The 22,899-nt window shown below is 37.2% G+C and overlaps 1 long non-coding RNA gene across 2 annotated transcripts; it reads right to left on the bottom strand.

The window, feature by feature from the left end:
- Positions 1-712: 712 nt before the first annotated feature.
- Positions 713-19,413, bottom strand: LOC306642002. Of its 2 annotated transcripts, XR_013758343.1 has the most exons (4): positions 19,098-19,413; positions 8,444-8,737; positions 3,785-4,099; positions 713-1,110 (listed from the first exon to the last, which is right to left on the bottom strand). It is a non-coding gene; the product is annotated as an uncharacterized lncRNA (long non-coding RNA). The 2 variants fall into 2 exon arrangements; XR_013758344.1 differs by lacking the exons at positions 713-1,110; positions 3,785-4,099 and having other exon boundaries at positions 7,179-8,737.
- Between the last annotated feature and the right edge of the window lie 3,486 nt (positions 19,414-22,899).

The raw sequence follows: 22,899 nt of genomic DNA, 5'->3' as shown, positions 1-22,899 counted from the left end.
GACTTGGAAAAATCTTCTGTTCAATTTTGTATGCCATTAACTAGTTATTGTTTGGGGCAAAAAGACACTTCTGTCACTGGAAGCAATCATTCTATATCTACAGAATTATTTGCACTTTGATAATTGTTTAGTTTCTAATTTTCCTTCTAAATATAAATAAATAACAATTTTAAAAAACGAAAGATAATATCTTTTTCATCACAGATTTTTACCTCTAAAAATAGATTAAAAGAATACATTAATATATATATATATTCTTTAACATATATGAATATAAATATTCTTTAAACTATAATTGAATATCTGTTTTGTCATTGGTTTTGCATAGTTGAATGACTAGAAAGAGGAAAACAAAAATAGAGAAGGGCAGTTAAAGGGGAAAAAAATCTATGTGGTGTATACTTGGTAAATACAGTTGGAAAATGGAAGAGGATAGTAGTTCAAATAAAAGATGTATTTAAGAACATTTCAATTTGTATATACCACACCTTTGATTATGTTAAGTAATAATTTCAACTCATGCATTTGAAGAGAGTGCACAATGATATAGATAGTTTTGAATGACCATTGGTGAATCATCAGGTTTGTTTATTTTTTTCTCTATTTCATCAGGTTTTTGGAGGAACCAAGTTGCTATTATTTTGTAGAAAACTTACCTTAACAGTCCAACTTAAACTTTGAATAGGAAACATCCACAAAAAGGTACTGCCTTTCTCCTTATGTTTCATTAAGTTAAATTGTATAAAGACTGTAATTATATTTTTCCCATAAAATAGATTTACTCAAATCCTGATAGAATTGCTTTTAAGTACTACAGTACTTTTTGTCAGTTCTCTGCTGTCACCTTGGATGATTTAGATTCCAGCATTTGGAAGTGCCATTGTGATGTCTTTCAAGTACTTTGAGGGTCTTAAGGCTCCATCATCATGGCATGAAGCCTCCAGCGAAAAGTCAGTGAGTAGTTAGTGTGGCTCCCATCTGAAGTTAACTGGCAAACCTTCCCTTTGGTCTCAGTCCATTCTTTGCTTCGGATGCCCTCTTTGCCAGTGTCCCCAGCGGCAGAGAAATAATGAAGACATGGGGAGAATTTGCAAGAATTGGACTGGAAACCTGGAGACACAATTATATGAGTAGGTGACTGACTGTCAGGAAATTCACTTAAACTTTTGAGGCTATCAGTTTTCTCAGAGGCAAAATGTCAGGATTGAACTCAATTTTTAACACATCAAATTTTTTATTAAACATCTATTATGTGCTAGATGCTAGCTGTAGAGCTAATTGTTTCAGCAAGTTCACAAATAGTCTCACAGAGTATTTCAAGTTAGGAATATGAGAGAATTGAAGGTATTCCCTCATACACATTTCTCTATGATTAATGCCATATTTGCCACTGTACCCCTTTGATTAATTCCCCAGATTAACCTACAACCAGAGAAGATGGACTGGGTCTTGCTCTCTAGGCCTGATCAATATAATCAATAACAAAGTGATTTCCGGGGATCATTGCGGCCACTTTGGTTCCCAGGTTATAACAATCTGCTTAGGACTGACTCTCAAGGAACTCACAGGACTGCTTTCTTCATTTCAGAATGGCGTTCCAGCTCACCACTTGACTTTGGGATCAGCCAAAGTGGTTTGTCTAAAAGAGTCCTTCATAGAAGTTTAAAAACAGAAACAGAAGTGGATTCTACCTTTAGAAGAACAAATTTCACAGAAACTGGATGATTTTTATAGGAGACAGTATTTTATAGGAAATAGCATTTTAAAATCTTAATTTCAAAGGTCTGCCTACCTCCTTTTTGACTGGTTAATTATAGTACCAAAAATTCAGAGTAGAGTCCAGGAAAATTATGGATTTTTTTTTCTCCTAATACTCTAAGGTTTAATAAAAAGAGAATAATTTTGTCTTTATTTGAGCATGAGAAGAATTTGTGAAGTTAAACCACGTATAATTTTGCAAATTATAAAATTATATGGAATAAATAAGAAGATTGAGAAAAATAGGTATCAAAATAGAAATAAACAGGTAAAATATATTTTTACACTTATTAAGAGAATATTTGTCTAATTATTTCCTATAATCAGTTCTTCTATGATACAATTGGTTGCTTTTTGAGGTATTTTCTGGGAAAGTTCTAATATTTATACATAGGATTTTAAGAAGCAGCTTGAGATTTAAAGGAATTTGTGGTTCAAAAAAGTTACTTATTTTCACCTGAGAGCCAACTGCTTAAAATAGTATGTGCTTACAAACAAAACCAACAAAAATTCTCAGGATGATTGGTAAATGTTGGAATCTTATTTTCAATACTGGGCGGCTGTTTGGAATTAGTATAGAGTGAAGAAAAATAGATCTTGTTTAGATTTTTTATGATATATTTTAAAGCTGGAAAGAGAGCCTAGGAAACAAAGAAATGCTCTTTTTTTCAGTTAAGATTTTTAAAAGAAGTTTAAGTGCCTATAAAGAACACAGTTGCTTTCTGACCATTGGTAATCTTTTCGGCAGACATGGAAAGGGGAAGCTTTTATACCTTTGTATTTTTAGTTCCTAACAAAGGACGACTGTGCACAAATGGGGAGGACATTAACCCCCATTTGCCCTCGAACATCACTCGTGATCACATTGTGCCAACTACACCGGTGAACACCAACGAACACAATTAATTATCTGGGGTTTCTCAAACATCTGGACCTTTGGCACCCAGGACCAAAACATCTGGACATTTGTCTGAATTCTCTACTTGTTTTCCAAGTTTTGACATTGTGTCAGAATAATAATAGCTATGGAGTACTTCCTCTGTACCAGAGCCAGGCTAACTATTTTACCTGCATTAGCTTGTTTAACCCTCACAATGATCAAACGAGTCCTTCACTACAAATGATTCCTTTTACAGATAAGGGTGCTGAGGCTCAGAGAGGGAAGTGCAGAGCTGAGATGAGAACCCCATCTGTCTGCTTTTTTAAACCCCGGGCTGTTAACACTATATCCCATTTTGCCAAAGTAACTGCAGAGGGTTAGGGTAAGGGAAGGTATCTACCCAATTTCCAGCAACACTATTAAAAAAAAAGAGAATATACAACACATAAGTTAATGATATTACTCAGTAAGATCACAACTGCTAGCTAATTTGGGAGAAAGTTGTCCTCTTGACTTAACTCTGAGTGTTAACATAGATATTTTCAAATTTGACTGATGTAATTGTGTATTACATTTGAATATTAATGAAAAAAACTAAAAATACTTGCATCTCCTTTGACAGGTAGAAGAATTTTAAGAATAAAAAACAAAACAAATGTGGATAAGACTTAATGCTTGGATCAAAAATGAATATTTCGGTTCTTGCTACCAGTTAGTGGTTACAGTTTTGACTATGTAACCTTGAGCAAATTACTTAACCTTTTAAACCTCAGATTGCTCAACTTTAAAGCATGAATAATGATCAAGCTTGGCTAGGTGTATGGCTCACACCTGTAATCCCAGAGACTTGGGAGACTGAGGCAGGAGGATGGCAATTACAAAGTCATCCTGGGCAATTTAGTGAGACCCTCAGCAATTAGCAGTCCCTGTCTCAAAATTAAATAAAAAAGGACTGGGGATGTAGTTCAGTGATAAAGGTACTCTGGGTTCAATCCCCAGTACCAAAAAAAAAAAAAAAAAAAGAAAAGAAAGAAAAAGAATTCAAACCTACCTCACCCTAATTACCAAAGAACAGAATGCATGTAAAGTACTTAACAAGGTACCTGGTTGAGAGTAAGTTCTCAAAACATTAATTAATATTATTACCTAAAGTATTTGTCATAACTTAAACTAGTATGTGGCAGAACTGGAATCCATAACTATATTTGAAGCATACTCCTTTCAGCAAGGGTCACTGGAGAGTGAAGAAACCTCATGTAACTGTCACCTTCTCTCTTCACTTTCAGTGAAGGAAACAAGCTTCACGTCCTCTGTTACTAGTGCCCCCTGCTGGCTGGGGAGGGCAAGACCAGATGGCAGAGATGAAATTCAAGTTGCCTTCTTTCCACCTCCTGTTCTCACACTTCTGTCTGCCAGATCTTCAGGTTTCTTTGAATGTTAAAGTTGAATAGCTCTAGTCTCCTATAAAAAGATGTGAGAGTATGAATATGATCATTGCCTCTTTAGTGCAGTAAAATTTTATGATTATGTAGAAATTCAATGTTAAAATAATAATAAAAAAAGCTCCATGATGAAATTTCTCTGGATAAATAATTAGTTATGCCCAGAGATGCATTGTGGGGCAGTGCACTTTTTGACTTTTCAACATAGACAGATGGTTTACGCATCTTCAGCATTCACTACTTTCTGAGGAGCATTATATAATCTCAGTGCAGTCACCAAATGAAATAAGAAATTCCTCGTTTGGCAGTTGGAGCTTGCGTATCGAGTTCATAAACTTTAAGACTTCTCCCAAGTCCAAAATCAGAGACAACCTGCTCCAAGTCAGTTTCCCATTTGCACTTAATTAGGGAGTGTGTTTTGGAGGTCAGTGAAAACCAGTGGAGTATGTTTTCATAATAACTTTCCTCACAATAAAATTATTTGGGCGGCAGCTTTCCAACTTTTTCTGGAATGAGGGCAAGAAAAATGGGGACACAGAGTGAAGTTATTGGATACCTTATCTGGAACTGCCCAAAAAGTTGTCTGAGGTCCAAAGAACACATAGTACCTTCTGGATCAGGGGAAAGGAGCCAAATGCTTTTATAGTCTCAACAATTTTCTTAACTGTGCAATTTTGCTTTATTTCTAACAACTAAATGAAGTAGTTTTAAGGATTCCAAGTGCTGAAGGAGAAAAGCCTTCTCAGCATTGTCATCATGCCATACTTAGGGAAGAGAGGCCACAAGTAATTTGGTTAAGAAAAATGTGAATAAATGGATTTGAGAAAAAACTTGGTAGTTAGGGTAGGTGGTCAGATTGTCACTTACTGGCAGGATGCTCTTATATACTAGGGTTTCACAAAGATAACACAAGGAGCTCCAAACATAGTTCACTCACTTTATAAATGTGTGATATCATTGTAGCTGTAGGAAAGGGTATTATGCTTATGTTAACCTTGCCCTAAAAGTTTCTAGGATATAAGGAAATGAGCACTAAGTCACAAATTCTGAGAAAACCAAATCAAAGTAAAACTTCCTTTATAGATTAGAAAATCCAATTCTGACAGGCTATCATAGATATTTTCTTTCTTTTTTTAAAAATCATATTTTAGCTATTTCTAAATTCCACTTGGTTTTTATAATTCCCATTAATCTAGGCATATGTGGCCAAGATCCACAATTTTCAAATTGTGATAGATTTGCTTTTTATCTTAATATGGAACCAGTGGCTGCAATATGTTGAAAAGATCTTCAATCTCATCTACAGGACTGGGTTAGCGACTTGACTTTCTCTTGTAACACAGACACACACACACACACACACACACACACACACACACGACTTGTGGTAAGATCAGTTACATTTATACTGTGTACAGTCAGTAATAAATTGTTCTGAGATGAAGTCTTGAGGCTTCTAAACCAAATTTCCCTCAAAGGCAGTTCATATGTCAAGTTGCTGCAAGCACCAAATGGACTGAAGTGTAACCATGACCAATGGAGTATGACCAATACATCAGAATGAAGACACTATTTCTCTTTAGTCTTTTAATTTGATCGTGATGATAACAGGGAATTTGTCATACTTTGTTTCCAATGTTCAGCAGATCATTCAGATTATGGCTTTTATAAGTTACCTGTATATAAATCACCCTAAATTCAACTCAGCTGGTGTTTTTAATGTTAAAAGAACTTACCTGACTTTATATGTTAGTTTTTTGATATTTCAGGTTGCTGTTCTGGATCACGTACTGTGTGGGAGACAGCTGCTAAGATGTCCTTCAAAGGTCCCTGCCTCCTGGTCTCCTGTCTACAATCATCCCTCTATGTCTATGGGGGATTGGTTCCAACTTTCCCTCCCCCCTGCCCTCTATGGATACCAAAATCTGTGAATACTCAAGTCCTTTATATAAATGGCATAGTATTTATTTGCATATAAGTTATGTATGTTCTATGTACATCAAATCATCTCTGTGTTGCTTATAATATCTAAAACAATATAAATTCCATGGAAATTGTTGTACTGTATTGTTAAGGGAATAATGACAAGATAAAGTCTGTGCATGATCATCAGAGATGTGTTTTTTTCAAAATATTTTTAATCCGTGGTTCTGTCTGATGATGTGGAACTTGCCTATAGAGAGGACCAACTCTAATTCTCTCCTCTTCAGTGTGGTTGAACTTACAGTTCTAATGAATAGAAAATGATGGGAAGTCTCTACTAAGTTTAGGTTACAAAAAAACTGGCTTCTGTCTTGAGTGATTTCTCTTAAAGTGCCTCTTTCTTGAAATCCTTATGCTGAGAGAAATATACTCCCAGAGCACATATGGCCCTATGAAGAAATCCCCATAACAAAAAATTGATTAATCTGTCAATAGTTCCATGAGTAAGCTTGGGAGCAGATTCTCCCAAAGTCAAACTTTGAGACAAATTGTGCCCAGCTGATACCTTCAGTGCAGATTTGGAAAAGACCTGGAACCAGACTCACATTTCTGACTTACAGAAATTATAAGTAGTAAATGTTTATTAAACATTCACATTTGGGGATCACTTTATGCAGCAAGGGAAAACTAATACGTATTTCTATTTCTATTGATGGCTAACCATCACAGAGCAACTATTTGTAAGCATAGTCAGTGACCAAATACACTAATCCACATTCTTTGGCAGAAATTGTAAGCCAGGCTTCCATCCAAAGAGGAAATGGTTGGGGGCTATTTGGTTCTGGAGTTAATAAATATATTGTGCATATGTAATGGCTGTGTCCCATTTTTTGTGAGATTTTGGTCACCCCCAATATCACATTATGAAAAGAAAGATGGAAAGAAAACTATATTTAAATAATTTATTGGTTTCTGGTCATTTTTCCAAAATTACCTTTCTTCAGCAGCGTTTACAAAATTCTCTTTCTATAGAGTCAAGTGGACCATCTATTCTTTGTTCACTTTAATTATGTAAGGAAAAGGGAAATCATCTATTCATCCCGCTCAATGACACAAATGCGTCAAAGTGCTAATATCTCAGCCTTAAATAGTTTGTTGTGAATTAGAATAATGCAGGGAGTTCTTTCCAAAACATGTTTTTTTTTTTTTTTTTTCCTTTAGAAAATTTAACAATAAGTGTCTCCGGGTCAGAAGGATGCCTTTGGTCAGAGCCCGGAGCTCACTAGGACTGTCGCAGCCACATTCAAACAATATTGTTTGTCCTCTCCTTCATTTCCTTAGAGGTGCACAGTACTTTTCCCTCCACGCCCTGCAGCTCTCTTTCTAAAATTGTTTTGGGCCTTTGGGGGCCTTCTATATTAAGACTGAAGGAAGCTGGAACCATTATTTGTCCTTTCTTCTGAGCACTTTTCCTGCACTTGGCTGAGGGCTGCAGCTTCCGGAGGTACTGCCTCTCCCAGCCCCAGCAAACTGCCTTGTGATTCCTCCTGAGCCCACTCCCCTGTGTCTTCTCTCTTTCACACCTCCACCTTCCTCAATTTGCCTTAAAAACAGACCGGGGCAAGGAGAGAGAGGAAAGGAATGAGTACAGCCCAGCACCATCCAGAAGTGTCTCACTTGTTCTGAAATAGTGAGGCACTTGGACAACCCAGCACATTCTGATGATCTCTGCTAGGTAATTAGTTTCTTGGAAATTTGCTGGGTTGTAGAATCTTCTTTCCTTGAATCCTGGGAATGTCTGCAATCCCAGAGAAGCACAAGTCCCACAAAGTCAAGAGAATTCATTAACAGAAAATACTGTGTCCACACATATCGAAAATTGAACAAGAGAAGTAAATCTGACTAGTAAGATTTCTGCGACAGCTCCACTTTGCCAGAACCTTTTCTTCTGTGTCTTCAGAGAAAATAAAAGGTGTTTTATTTTCCGCTGGAATTATGCTGGTTCTGTCATTTTCTCCAGTGGTTACTTTTTGCAAATGTGTATGGCAAGCTATCATTATCAATGGTTTATTTGGCTTTTCTTCAATCCCGGTGCTGTTAATTTTCCTTTCTTGATTTTTCTGAGGTTGGGGAGAACATGGTTCTCAAGCCTCCTGTGCTGGAAGCTTTCCTTTCCCCTCTTCTCTGCATTCTTCCTGCCTTCTCCCATGTGGAAGTCACTTTCTATGGCCACGGTTTCCCCAGAGGTCTTTCTGTTCTTCAGCTGAGTTTTCTACTGATTGCCTATAGTATAGCTTTATATTAGAATTTTATTATAAATTGAATTAAAGTTGCCCCATGTGTAACTAGAATTTCATATCTCCTCCTGCCAAACCCTATTACCTCTCTGGTGTCCACAGAAAGCCTTTCTTTCTAGGTTTTGCAAAATTTAAAACCACACCTACTGGATGTAGGAAAGGAGTTTGCAGAATGTCAGGAAAATGAGTGGATGAAGAGATTCAATCTTCTTACTCTTCTGTCTCCTCCTTTGTCTTCCTACATCCCACGAGGAACAGTTGCCTTCATCCTGTGGGATCCTTTAAGATCTCTCTGCAGGAACAGTAGCAGGTTGGCCAGTGGCTCAAAGGCATTCCCCTGTTTCAATCAACAGATAGCTCTCATTCTGTTCCCTTCTGTACAAGAAGAGTCATGCCATCTCCTAGTACACTTTATGATTACCCGATGGACAGTGTCTCTGAAACAAAATATTATTAACAGATGACTTATAAAATTGTCCTTATAGTTCTGTGATGGAAAACAACTGTTATTAAAAAAACTGAGCCAAAGATGAAACATTTATTGAAATATATATATTCAATATGGTATATTGTAAATGTATCAAATAGTAAATGATATTCATGCTTCTTTATTCTACTTAAAATGAGTTCTGTGACACTGGCCAAATCCTTTATGCTCTCTAGGCATCATTTCTACATCTGCAAAAATATGAAGAGTCAGTAAATGATTCTCTTCTATTTCTTATAGCTCCTCATTCTCTGTATCTGTGACTTTCATTCTGATTTGGATATGGATGATATGGGCAATCAAGATCCACAGATGAGCCTTAAACCTCTGGTTAGTCAACAGGGTCAATCTTTTCTCCTTAAATTACTTTAACTAGAATGACTTAAAAGAAACCAAATTGACTAAATGGGTTAATTTTTCTCTTCCTGCTCCAACTGACCTCATAGAGCTTTTATGGACAATTAAATAACCAAGGAGGAATGAAAAAGACTAGAATCAAAGCTCCTAATCTATTCACAAACTGAGTAATTAGTTTTGAATAATTAGTAAGTCATCTTTCCTTCCTTGATAGCTATGCACACCTTTAGCTCATATGGTATCACTGGAAATTCTGAATTTCCTCTGTAGAATTTCTGAAATTTCTTTATAAGCTCAGAAAGCTCAGTGAAGTGGTACCATCACTTCTGTAATAATGAAGGCAGTTAAAAGATATCTGTTTCATCGCCTTTTTGGTTATGCTTTTGATAATGGTGATGACTTGAATGGGTCCATTCATTCTGGTGGGAATGCAAATGCACATCAGTAAAGACTAAGTGACCTTGTCAGGGAGGGACTGTCCCATTTGTTAGTACTTGATCTAATTAGTCAATGGTCATTTGTTTATTACCTGACTGAGTGTAAAAATGAAATTGTAATAATATTGTATAAAGCATTGTGCAAGTTTATTCCTATTTATATTCATCTTTGGGGTGACCCTCACTAAAACTCTAGATGGAGAAAAATTACATTTGATTTCTTATGAGAATCCTATTTTTCTTATTTCAGAATCTTCAACAGAAGTCAAATCTGCTCTCTACATCTACCGCCATCTTGAGGAATACATAACAGATGGATTTTTCTGGAGCATTTTTATTAAAAGAATTATTCCTCATGACAGTGGAATCTAAGGGTTATTCTAGCATCAGCACCTCTCCACAGAACATGTTTCAGAAGGGCTCTTCATCATCTGCTTGCTTTCATGTTCCCTTGAACATGAATTGTTGGTTGAAAAATAGATTCCATCTCTGCAGTTAGTGGAGAATTCTGCAGAACATGGACTTAACGTGTGTGGTTACCCAGGGAGCAGAGGAAGAGGTGGCAGACTTTGGAACAGTTTAGTCTCACTTTCTAAAATTTGCCCTGTTTTCCCATTCCACCCGTGAAGTCCTCCATGCTATGGGAATGTCATGTCTCCCTAGAGCTGCAGTTGGTTTCTTGTGTTCTTTTGGGTTTTTTACACCATCATTTATTGACTATATGATCTTTAAAAATAAGTCCACTGCTCCTCTATGACATCTATTTTCAGTTTTGGGAACTGAATAATAATTCTGGCCTGACCTACCTCACAGGCTCATTATAAAGGTCTTTTGAAAAATAAATTCTATGGTATAAACACAATGTAGCTGAGTATATTGATATCAACATTTTGATGTGAAACTCTTCTGGATCAATAAGTTAAACAGAACGAAACATATCTTTTTGTGTGCAGGAACTTTTGAATTCCTTTCACCCAGACTACAAAAACTTAAAGACTTTGGTTTAGTCTTTCTGTGTCCCAGCCCTTTTGCAAGCTGACATCACAGCAGAGGTTAAAATAAGACAAACTGACAGTGGCCTAGTATGGAGTGTTTGTGTGTCTATGTGTGTGCGCTTAGGAAAATGCACGTGTGCCTTTGACCCAGCTGCTACCTGTGTTCATACGATTTAAAAAGGAATAATGACTCATTGACCAAACAAGCTCTAGAAGAAGAAAAAAAAAAAAAAACAAAAAAACCTCCCTTAATACAATCACAGTGACTTCCTCACTGTTTCCACTTCATTGCTGCTTATGTGAGTAAAAACAACATGCTAAATGGAGACTTTCAGGGCCTCATGGGACCAATTAATGCCACGTGACTTCCTCCCTGCCTTCCATGAAAATAACTATATTATAATGGTCTGTGATATTAATATCAGCTTTGGAAAAGTCAGGCAGTGGCTCCATAGGGAAGGAAGTGGCCTGAGCAAGAACTATGGAATGTGCAGTATTTGACCAGACTAGAGGCCACATCTTTTTATAAGCTACATCACATAGTTAAATGAAATGGGGGCACCAAATGGGCTGGTGGGTTAATTAGGGTTAAAAGGCCACCGGGGTAGTCTACCTCTGATCTCAAACTCCAAGAAAATGTGGTTATTGGGGGAAATTTTGGAAATTAAAATTCTCAGAAAGGAAACCATTTCCAAAGTATTTCTTTTCTTCTCCCCAAATTTCTGCAGATTTCTGCCTACCACAGAGGCAGGATGTTCTTTGACAGCCTCTGTTTGTGTTGGAGTGTAGACCTGGGATAGGAGTGGTGGGTACACCTCCCACCGTGTTTTGGTTGCTTGATGGGGTTTTCCAGTGACACTCAAGTACCAGGCAAAATCAAAGGGAACTGAGCCTCAATGTTGGGAGCTTTAGTGCAGTTATTTCAGATACAATTATAGGAATCCCAGGCCGATGCTCCACCCACGCTCCATTCCTAGTTCCACGCCCTGCAGGGTCCTGGACAGATTCAATATTGTCCCTGTGGCTCATCACATTCTCTTCTCCAGCATATGGCAATGGGTCAGTGGATTTTCTTGGTTCTAAATTGCTGTAGTGCATTAACTCCACTCAAGTGTGGTCCCGACACACAATAAAGAATCAAAATTCTCCCGGGAGCAGATGTTTAGTGGTACACCTAATTATCCAGGAGAGATTGCCTAAGGCGATGATCTAGATCTAATTCCTGGACAGTGGCTAATGGTTTGGCCAGACAGTCAGAGGCTTAGAAGGAATAATATTGGAGAATTGTGATGGGCAAGTTTTTCCTGAAGCTGAATAAATGCCTTAGAATGAGCTGATTCTGAGACTATTTGTGCCCATCTGCATGCTCACCAAAAATCTCTCACTGTGGGGAGAGCTTTAAATAATTAAGAGGACTAAATGACTTCTTTCATCCCAGCAATGTCCTTAGTATCTTTCCCTGTGCTTTATAAGTGGACTCAAAGCAGTCATGGTGGCAGGGATAAAAGCTGTGCATGAGTCAAATGGCAAGGACTTCCTCCCATCATGGTACCCTGGCTAGTGCCTCAGCTGAGTCTCTCACTGGCCAGGAAGAGCAACCAAGATGTCATTGCACATAGGAGAGTCACTCAACTGGTAGAAACTGATTATATGGAACCTTGCCATGTTGGAAGGGGCAGAAATTACCCTCAGTACAAAAGACACATTCCATACTTGGGTATGCTTTCATGCTTTCCCTATTGACACTTTTATCAACAGAATTTAAATTCTTAAATATCATAATGGAATCTTTACCTTCTTATGTTTTATAAGTATGATGGTTTTCTTGGCATTTATTTTCCATATTTCTTGAAGTGAAATTTAAGTTGACTCTAAACATAAGGATAATACCATTCAAATGAATTTTTGAAATAGTTGAAAGAAACTGACCTCTAACAAAAGTTAAAATGATGAATATTATTGATTGCTTCTGACTGAAGGAACTCACTTAACAGAGAAAGCAATAAGGCAATTGCCTGATAGGCATAGATTTCATAGATCTAGTCCTGTGTCTCACTATTGAGAAGCAACCGATCTTACATAAAGACAGAATGGGGTCTATTGAAGATTCAGATATGGTACCAGCTACTTTCTGTGTGTTCTACAATACACAGCTTCAGAAAACTTGGGAATGAAATACAGGAGCATCACTCATAATTACACATAATGACCCATCATCAAAATTTTTTATTTTGTCCATGGCCTCCGCTGGTGTAATGATTTTAGTACTTAATCAAGAATCACTTCCACCCAAATTTGCTATAATAACTCTAAAATTGGGAGCTGAAACAGTCATTTGAACATTCAGGGATTCTCATGCCACTAGAAAATAAGGAAAAGACAAGATTGAATTTTTTTTTCTCAGTTGACTGATTCTAATTTCTAAGAATGAAAGGAAGGACCAAGGAAACTTCTTGTACTATTATGTAGAGTAGTAAAGGTGGCTAGAAGACTATTGAAAACTTACACAAGTAGCAACAAGGGCTCAGATTTATAAGGGTGAGTACTGAGGCATAGGTTGCCCTACTATGTGCTGAGGCAGAGGCAACATGAAATGGCAGCAGGGGAAAAGCTGAAAAACTGAATATGGTCTTATGTCTATCTGTAGGATGACCAATTGTATATAGAATATATTGTTGGTGGTAATACTTCCTAGTTTCCAGTTTTAGAAATCCAACATAAAATTGCAACATAAATAATGAGTCATGGCCAAAGAATTTGGACAGAAAGTGTATGGAGTAAATAATAAAACTTCATATTTTCTCTGTTTAGGGAAACAGTAAGTTTGCTTTTGATTGCATGAAGTGAGCTACCTTTATTGTGTAGAAATATTTTTGAAAGGACAAATTTGAGAGGAAGTTTTTACGAGGATATAAGACAGTCAAAGGGATAGAATATGATAGACTTGACTATTAAAATCTGAACATTCTTTTTTGGGAGATATCCTACAATGTGTGAGCTAGCAGGATCCCATCTTCTACCAGGTGATGAGGAAAACAGATATTTCTCCCTACTTCCTAAACTCCAACTATGTCCATGTGACAAACCTAGGCAATCATATTTGGGATTTCACCCAGGACTTTGAAACCTAATGGAGCAATGTAAAGATCAAAGAGCAGGTGAAAAGCTATTTATGATGGCAGAGACAGCAGAGTTGAGAGTCCTAAAGAGGTCAGTTAATGTCCAGGGGATGCTATAGCAAAGAAAGCAAAAGCACTTGTCCAGAGCGGGTGACATTTTCTGTTGATTGTTTCAGTGTTGTGATCTCAGTTATGTTTTTGGATGTTCAGACTTTCTTGATTCCCATCCATTTTTCTGAGTCCGCTTTTCTAGCCATCATATTTATTTGGAAACTATATAATACCTTTCCAATACCTATCTTTCCTGCTGTTGATGATCAGAGTCAATTTCTGTTATCTGTGCAGTTCTGTGATGGCTCATGGGCCATTCATTCCACTTGAATAACCACAAGTTATCCCTTTCTCATGAAGTTGGAAGACACTATAGCCCCTTTGAGGTTGGTTACTGGCTTCAGCAACCTTTTCTTTCCACCAAGGCTTGTTCTGCTTCTGACTTTCCATGTAGCTACTTGTCTAGCTTTACTTTTCAGTATAAAATAGCTTTTACTTCTGAAAACATGGAATTTTCTTACTTTAGGACATATTTAGAAGTCATTATGAGAAAAGCATCACTATGAAGCAAGTAAAATTGTCCTCTTCAGCTATTGTATGAAGATTGATAGATGAACTCTGACTACCTTGATCCTAGGTGAGTGCTTTTCCCATCTGGTTAAAGGTAAACAAAGTTGCCATCCATTTTTACAATGTAAAGTCATTTCCTGGAGCTGGCAATTAACCGCAATATGTTCTAACCCTCTTGCTCTCAGACAAGCCCCTGGGACATTGAACATTTTGTCTCCTTGGTGTTCCTTACACTGACACATTTAAATTCTAGTCAATAAAAGCACATAAAAGTTGGGATTCTTAGCCACACATAGTTTTACTTAGAGATCTATTAGGCAATATGACTTAGATCTCTTGAACTAAAAGGGCCTATTGAGAATAAAGGAAACACAAATTCTTTTTAAGGAAGAAAACTGTAACTCATTCATTTAAATTTTTTATTCAACGAGTATTTGTTGAACAGCTGTTATGCACCAGATATTACCCTACTCACTGGAGATTTATATATGTACAACATAAAGTACCTTACAGTTACTTTGGGGGATATGGATCATAAACAATAAGAAAGAATCTATTTCCAGTGTTGGTAAGCACTTTTGAGAGAAATAGAGCAGTGTATAGCTTTGGGGAAGTGCCAGAAGCAAGCTTGGATGTTCAAAAAACTAAGCAACTGCCAGTGTACCTGTAGAATGAACATTGGAGGAATATTATATGTGTATGTATGTGTGCATGAGACCCAGAAGGTGCAGGGCCTGGAGATTATTATTAGGATTCAGGCTTTGACTTTGAGATGGAAAGATATATGAGGGTTTGAACTAAGAAACAGTATTATATGACACTTTTTTTTTCACAAGAGTTAGTATGATTGTTTAAAATTGAGGGAAAAATTTACATACGATAAAAGCACAAAATTTAAAGCATATTCTCAGCTGACTGTCAAGTGCAGCTATCCCATTTAATCAATATCTCTGTTAAAATAAAATACATTTTCACCACCCCCCCATTTTCTAATTAATCTTTCAAGTCAATTCCTATTCCCAGACAACTGATTTTTATCATAATATGTTAGTTATATTTGTTCTTGAGTTTCACTTAAGTTCAATCATATGATAGCTACTCCCACGTGCCTGGCTTATTTTATGCAGCAGTGTTTTTGAGAGTTTTCCTTGTTGTTGTACAAATTAAGTTGTTCTTTTTATTATTGAATAATACCCTATTATTATGACTCTGCCACAAATAATTCATTCTTCTGTTATGCTGTTGGTAGTTATATGGATTATTTTGTTTGCTTTATTTATTTTTGCCTTTACTAATAAATCTTCTATGAACTGTGTTTCTATCCCATTTTTTAAATATGTTTTCATTTCTCTTTGGTAAATATCTATAACTGTAATTTCTGGATCAGAGAACAAATTTATCTTCAATTTTATAAATACCTATAAATAAAAATGCTATTAGTTTGGCTGTAACTTGACAGTTTCTTTTAAGTAAACCACATATTGATTATTTCTGGTGTTCTTTACTTCTTGTTGATTCTAGTTCTTGTTTGGTATCATTTACCTTCAGCCTAAAGAAAAATTTTTTGGTATGTTTTGTAATAAATTCTCTGAAGTTCTGCTTATTTGAAGATGTCATTATTTCATCTTCCTTTTTTTTTCCTTTTTTTTTTCATTTCAAGAGATATTTTAATTGGTTGAGGGATTCTGTGTTGATCATGGGATTTTTATCCTTTTGTTTTTTTAAAAGATATCATTTCCTTATTTTCTGGTTGACATCATTTCTGATGAGAAGTTAGTGTTGTTTGTATCGTTGTTCTACATATAAAATGTTTGACTCCTTTAGGATTTTTCTCTGGACCTTTGTTTTTCTGCAGCTTGACTGTGATGTGTCCTGATGTGGTTTTCTTTGTCTTTTGTCTTCTTGGAGTTTGATGAGCTTCCTGAGCTGTAAACTGACATTTTGAATAAACATGGAAAATTCAAAGTTTTTACTTATTTTCTGACTGGGATCAGAAAGTTTTAATTATTCCATAAGTTTCTGTGCCTATATTTTTCTTTAAATGCCATTTTCTGTTCCTTTGCCCTTTCTAGTCTGCTATTTTTTCATCTTTTCCAAGACCTATTGATATTTAATTTAAATTATTATTTCAGTTTAATAATTTTCCCTGAGTAAAATTTTAGTTGTATTTCTTTATCAACATTCCCTATATCTTTATTCATTAACACCATGTTTTCCTTTGATACTTTAAGTGTATTTTTCATTATCTCCTTTTTTAAGGATTTTGTTTGATATCTCCAACATTGGGGCCATCTCAGTAGGAGTTTTTGATTCTTGCTTTTCATTCATCATGGGCTACATTTTCCTTTTTCTTTGCATCCGTCAATATTTTTATTGTATGTTCAACATAGTGAATAAGGCACTGTAGAGAATCTGAAGTGTACTGAGGTTCATTTTAGTAGGTAGTTCAATGACTAGCTATTAGCATTGAACTTGTACAGGCTTGGTTTTGTGTTTTACTATGGCAGATCTATGAAGACTCACGTTGTCTTCCAATCCTCTCTAACTTGGTGGTGAGGGGAAGCAATGTCCAGACTGCCCAGACTCTCGTTTGAGGTTTTTTGTCAGGGTTTAGCTTCAAGCACTCTTGGGCAGATGTGGAGTAGGAATTGCTCTAGAGTGTGGTCCCGACTCTCTGTTTTACTCTCAATCTCATGAGAATCACTCTCTAGATCACTTCAACCAGTCCTTCCCTAGGCAGGTGTAGCCTAGCCTGAACTGTGATATCTGCTTAGAGACCCCAGTGGGACTACTGTACTGTACTTGGACTTCAGCTTAATGCACTGTAACTGTGAGCTTCTTTCTAGCACAATTGTGTGACTTGCTGCACAAATTTCCTTTCATTTCTTAGGGATTATAGTGTTTCAGATGAATATCTGTCTCTTTTTATAAATTGATAAATAATAATTGCACACATTTAGGGTGTATAACATGTTCTAATATATGTATACATGGTGGAATGGCTAAATCCAGATATTTAATATATGTATTACCTCATATGTTTATCTTTCTTTCTTTCTTTTTGATGATGAGAAAATTTAGAATCTCCTTAGATCTTCTTAGAGAATCTTCTTAGAATCTTCTTAGAAAATCTCATATATATAGTATATTGTTAAAACTATAGTCATCAAGTTGTATAATAGGTCTCTTGAACTTATTCCTTCTGCTTAACTGAAAATTTGTATCTTTCAACCAACACCTCCACAATTCCCCCATATCCCAGCTTCTTGTAACCACTATTCTAGTTCCTGTTTCTGTAAGTTTGATTTTTAATCCCGCATATGAGTGTGGTAAGGTGTTTATGTGCTTGACTTATTTCACTTACAATGGAAGTCTCTAGGTTCAACCATGCCATTGCAAATGACAGATTTCCTTCTTTTAAAAGTCTGAAAATCATTCCATTGTGCATATATGCCACATTTTCTTTATCCATTCATCTGTTGATGGACACTGAGGCTGATTCCATATCTTGCTTATTGTGAATAAGACTGTAGCAAACATGGAAGTGCAGATACATCTTCAACAATATGGACTTCATTTCCTTTGGCTATCAACTTGGAAGGGGGATTCTTAAATCAGATGATAATTTTATTTTTTCTTTTTTGAGAAAACTCTATAATGTTTTCCATAGTTGCTGTACAAAAAAATCTTCTTATGTATATTTCTCCACTTCCCTCCATGGTTCTAATGGGGTTGGTCATGGGCTATATTGCTTCAGTTACCAATCTTGCACCTGAACTCTAGCATCTGCTTTTGCTAAGGGAAATGTTATTTTTTAGGTCTTAGAGCTCGTTGTTACTGGACTTTCATCAAGATCATCCTCACCTATCCTAAATCATCTCTAAGGTGTTAAATCCTCCTGGTGTTTAAGTTGTGCATTTCTTAACCTTTTCTTCCCCTAAATCCCTGGGTTTCTCATATAAAATGGCCCAACTTCTGTGCTTCCCCTCTCCAGTTCTCGCTACATCAAGTGAGCAATTTAAAAACAAGAAGAGATCTTATGAAATCCTAATTCCAGAGCAATGGTTCTTCCTTACTTTATGTGACCATAGCTATAAAAGATACTCAAGCAATCATTCTCTAACTAGTAAAGCAGTGCAGAACATGGCAATGGTGGTGGTGGTGGTGGTGGTGTGTGTGTGTGTGTGTGGTAGGCAGGCTGTAGTTGTGGTAACTGTAAGAGAGAAAGTTCTAGAGCTAAGATTGCTGCTCTGGGTGGACAGAACTAGAAAGGGAGCATTAAGTGCTTGATGGCAGAGGATTTTGGGACTGCCTGGTATAGATTTTTTTCAGCAACTAGAGAGTAGATCCAAGACAGTCCTCTAATTTCAGGGGAGGGAGTCTGCTCCTTGCTCCTCTCCAGCTGCTTTCACATTCACAGTATCTCTGTGCTACCCATCTCTCTTGCCTTCTGCACAGAAACACATTTACTTCCAGACTTGGGTCTTTGGCTGTGCTGGCAGAAAATGAAACTTCCCAACTCAGACGTGCAGTAGGTTTCGGGGGCCTCTGGACAGGGTTTTTTCCTCCCTAAGAAAGGCCTGCTGGGCAAGTTGGTAGGGAAGGGGGACTTTCCTTTTCAGAGAGACCACCTTTCTGAGGATGATGCAATCTCCCCTGGGAGACAGAATGCACCCAAAAAGCACTGACGGAAAGGGAGCTGCGGCGTCTCCCCCTGCCCCCATCCTCACTTTCTCCCTAGTGGAGTGTAGCTGTGTTGCAGTCACATTGGAGAATCCTACCGGGAGATCCTCGGCAGGGCGGCTTTGATGATTTCTTCAGACACACGGAGCAGACTGACAAATTGACTTTCAAGTGAAAGGTCAGCGCCGAGAACCGAAAGGGTAGAGCATCTGGATTCACAATTAAAACGCCTGCGGAGCGCAGTGTGCAGCTCCGGCGTCTTGTTGTGTAGGAGGTGCTGTCAGAGGGACTCATTTGGCAGCTGTTTTTGACTCTGTATTGGGATTGGAGAAAATAAAAATTCCTTGTGGTTGTCTGTGCGTGTGCGTGTGTGTGAGGCGCGCCCGCGATGCAGTGTGGGCGTTTTAAGAGAAACCTTGCTCTTTGGCAAAAGCAAGCGCAGCTTTCTGCTAGCTCAGTTCTGCCCCAGAGTTGACCTTGGAATGGTCCGTCCAGGGTGAGTAGATCCTCTGCAGAGCTGGCTGGCTTATTCCTGTGCTGGCCTTATGTAACTGCAGATTAAAGAACCCTGTGGACAGAGTTTAATCCCGGGCTTACTCTTTAACCTTGGCAAACTGTCTTTTAGAATGCATAAAAGGCTGCACCCAGGCACCTGCACAGTGGAAATGTACTTGAAAAGAAATTCTGAGCTGTCAATACTTTTCCTCTACTTAGTTGGTCACAGGAGCATGTTCTGTTTCCTTGACAAAATGTTTCCACACCCAAGGACACAGTGAAAGCAAAGGGGATATTCCGCAGGAGTGCCTGACCACTCCAACCTCAGAAGGAATCACCTAGTTTAGGGGCCCAGTCAATCCAAAGCTCAGATTTCCCAGGATGCTTTATGGGCCCAACTCTTGCTTATGAGTTCTTCCTGACATAATTTATCAGGTAGGGGATAAAACCCTGTAATGACACCATTTGCTATGGCTTGTTCACTCTCCTCTCCTTTCCAGGAGGTCTTTAAAACCCTTTGTTGAATGATAGGACAAAACCCTTCTCCACACACTGTAGGAGCAGCTTCTCCATCCACGCCACACAGATTCAACAGGTGGTTGCACTTTGGGATATTTATTGCTCATTCTTTCCCATCCTTCTCCTCCCAGGAAGCAGTCAAAATAATGGAATTAAGCTAGTGGTAGAACGTATTTGAAAAGGATGTTAGAAAGAGAAGGGCAGACGAGTGTAGAAATCAGAGGGCCTTGATTAGAAAGGACCAGCACTTTCTGATTAATCAAAATAACAGAGGACGGTCTGAACCATGGGCTGCACTAGTTGGGAGACAAGGTGCCCTCTGTTTGAGATTGCAGGCTCCAGAGTCGCCCTGCCAGGGATTAAATCCTGCCTCTGTGACTTACCACCTGTGTAACTCTGGGTATGTAATTTAACTTTTCTGTTTCCCAGTCTCTTTGCTGCACAGAGTTGTCACAAGAATGATGCTAGTTAGCACATCTGAAATGCTTAGAAGGACCTCTAGCACATCATCTGAACCTGTGGCTTTGTCCATGTATAACTCATTTTCTATAGGTTAATTCATTGTCCTTTTGTTACCTCCTTATGTTGCTTTCAGGTAAAAATTCTTATTTGAACTTTATAGTTACTTATATGAGAGAAGCAGAGCAAGTGTAACTACCAGCATCCTTTCACAGATAAGAAATTGTGAACAAATTCTGTTTGATTGGACTTTAAGGTCCTAATTCTTACCTATATTTTCTCTTGTAGTTTTCCTGCTCACTTTAAGCACATTCCACTAGGTGCTTATATCATTTACTATAAAAGATATGTATGTATACGTATATAAGTATATGTGTGTATATATATATATTTCTTATATATTATACTTTATGCTAGAAGCCGTCTTGGTGCTAAGAAAATAAGGATGAACAAGACAGATAAAGTCCTTGCTTTGATTGGAGTTTATAATTTCATTTTCTCTCATTTCTTTTTAGAATCTAAGCTCCTGGTGGGAAGTGTACATGTTTGAGTTATCTTTAGGTCCACCAAAGTATCCAGCACAAAGTTTTGCTCATAATAAGTATCCAAATGCTGTTGATAAAGCAATTTGAGCTCAAATTTGAGTGCTATAACTCAGACAGACATTTGGTTAATTGTTTACCTTTCTATTTTTTGCATCTTATAATAATAATTATTTGAGATTGCTATTTTTATTATTCCCATTTTATATATGGGGAAACCAAGATTAGAGATTTATCTGAGTTCCTTTAAGTAGTAAATTAGCTCAAGAACATGGTCCAGTTTGCTTGACTCAAATGCCATTTCTTTTTTTTAATCTCAGAAATGAAGTTGAGATGAATAGACTTCTTTAAATTATCTTAATAAATCCATACAATGAATCTTAAGATGATTTAAAAAGTAACTGAAAGTTGCTCATCTTCTCACCACTCTCTGGCATTTTTTACTTCAGCATTTTTGTACTCATCCCAAGAATAAAATTTCTTACTTGGGCTAGGATGTTGGCTTCAGAGTTTCCTTGTTTCCCTGGCATCCATGGTAAATTTATGCTCTCCTGTATCCTGCTGGCAAGGAAGCAGCAATCTAAACACTGGGCTGTTGACACAACCCTGGGAAATAGAAACATCAGTCATTTCACTTGCTACACAGATTAAAACTAGCACTCAGAGGGCAAGGAAATAATTAAATAGTAGCTTGCTTATTGGCTAAGTTATAGGACTAGGCTCCCTGAAGACGAAATGAAGTTTAAAACATTTATTATCTTTGTTTGATGATCAACTGGAATTTTTTTGGTTCCAATCAATAGAGAATTAAGCGTATAGAACATGTGTTGGTGTTATCAGTTTGCCAGGGCAATGAGTGATCTTTATTTCTAAATCTAAGTGTCATAGTAGTCTTTGAAAACCAACCAGGTTTTAGGATATATTTAGGAATTATTTTAATAAATGAAAAACTGGAAATCTAATCTCTATTTCTACAATTCCTTGCCACAGCGACAGGGTGTTATGACTCAGTGGTTTGTTTTTAAGTCTTTGTCATATAAAGAATGGCTTTGGAAAAGTACCAATGTCAATTTTCATGCATGGTTTGTGGACACAGCCTCATTAATTTAGAATCACTCACTCACATGTATAAAAAACATTTTAAATGATGAAAAATTTTAAAATATTGCCATAGAGAAACAAAGTGTGTCCATACAAGACCAGCAGCTTATCAGTGAAAATATTTCACTGTCAGTATTTATTAAGCACCACAGAATTTAACTAGGACATAAACACCACCTGTGTTAGTCTGCTTTTCATTGCTATGAATAAGACACCTGATAACAACAACTTAGAGGAGGAAAAGTTTATTTTGAGCTCTTAGTTTCAGAGATTCATTCCATGGTTAGCCAACTCCATTGCTCTAGGCATGTCGTGTGGCAGAACATCATGGCAGAAGTCTGTGGCAGAGGAAAACTGCTCAGCTAGTGGAAGCCAGAAAACAGAAAGGGAGCAGGGATCCAGGGGCAAAATATAGTTCAAGTGCACATCTCCAGTGACCTATTTCCTCCAACCACACCTTACTGGACTACAGTTACCACCCAGTACAATCATCCTTTCAAATTATTAAGGTATCATCAAATGGTGAAGATGTGGGCCTACTTCTTCTTCTATTAGGTGCAGAGTCTCTGTTCTAGTGCCTAAGTCTTTCATTCACTTTTGAGTTGAGTTTCATGCAGCATGAGAGAGAGGTTTAATTTCATTATGTTACATATGAATTTCCAGTTTTCCCCGCACCATTTGTTGAAGAGGTTATCCTTTCTCCAGTGAATGTTTTTGGCACCTTTGTCTAGTATGAGACAACTATTTGTGTGGATTTGTTTCTGTGTCTTCTGTTCTGTACCAC

This window comes from Sciurus vulgaris, assembly GCF_902686455.1.
Source record: "Sciurus vulgaris genome assembly, chromosome: 12".
In the NCBI taxonomy this organism is placed as follows: domain Eukaryota; kingdom Metazoa; phylum Chordata; class Mammalia; order Rodentia; family Sciuridae; genus Sciurus; species Sciurus vulgaris.
The sequence above is the reverse complement of the archived record's forward strand: the minus strand, read 5'-3'. Positions and strand labels throughout refer to the sequence as shown.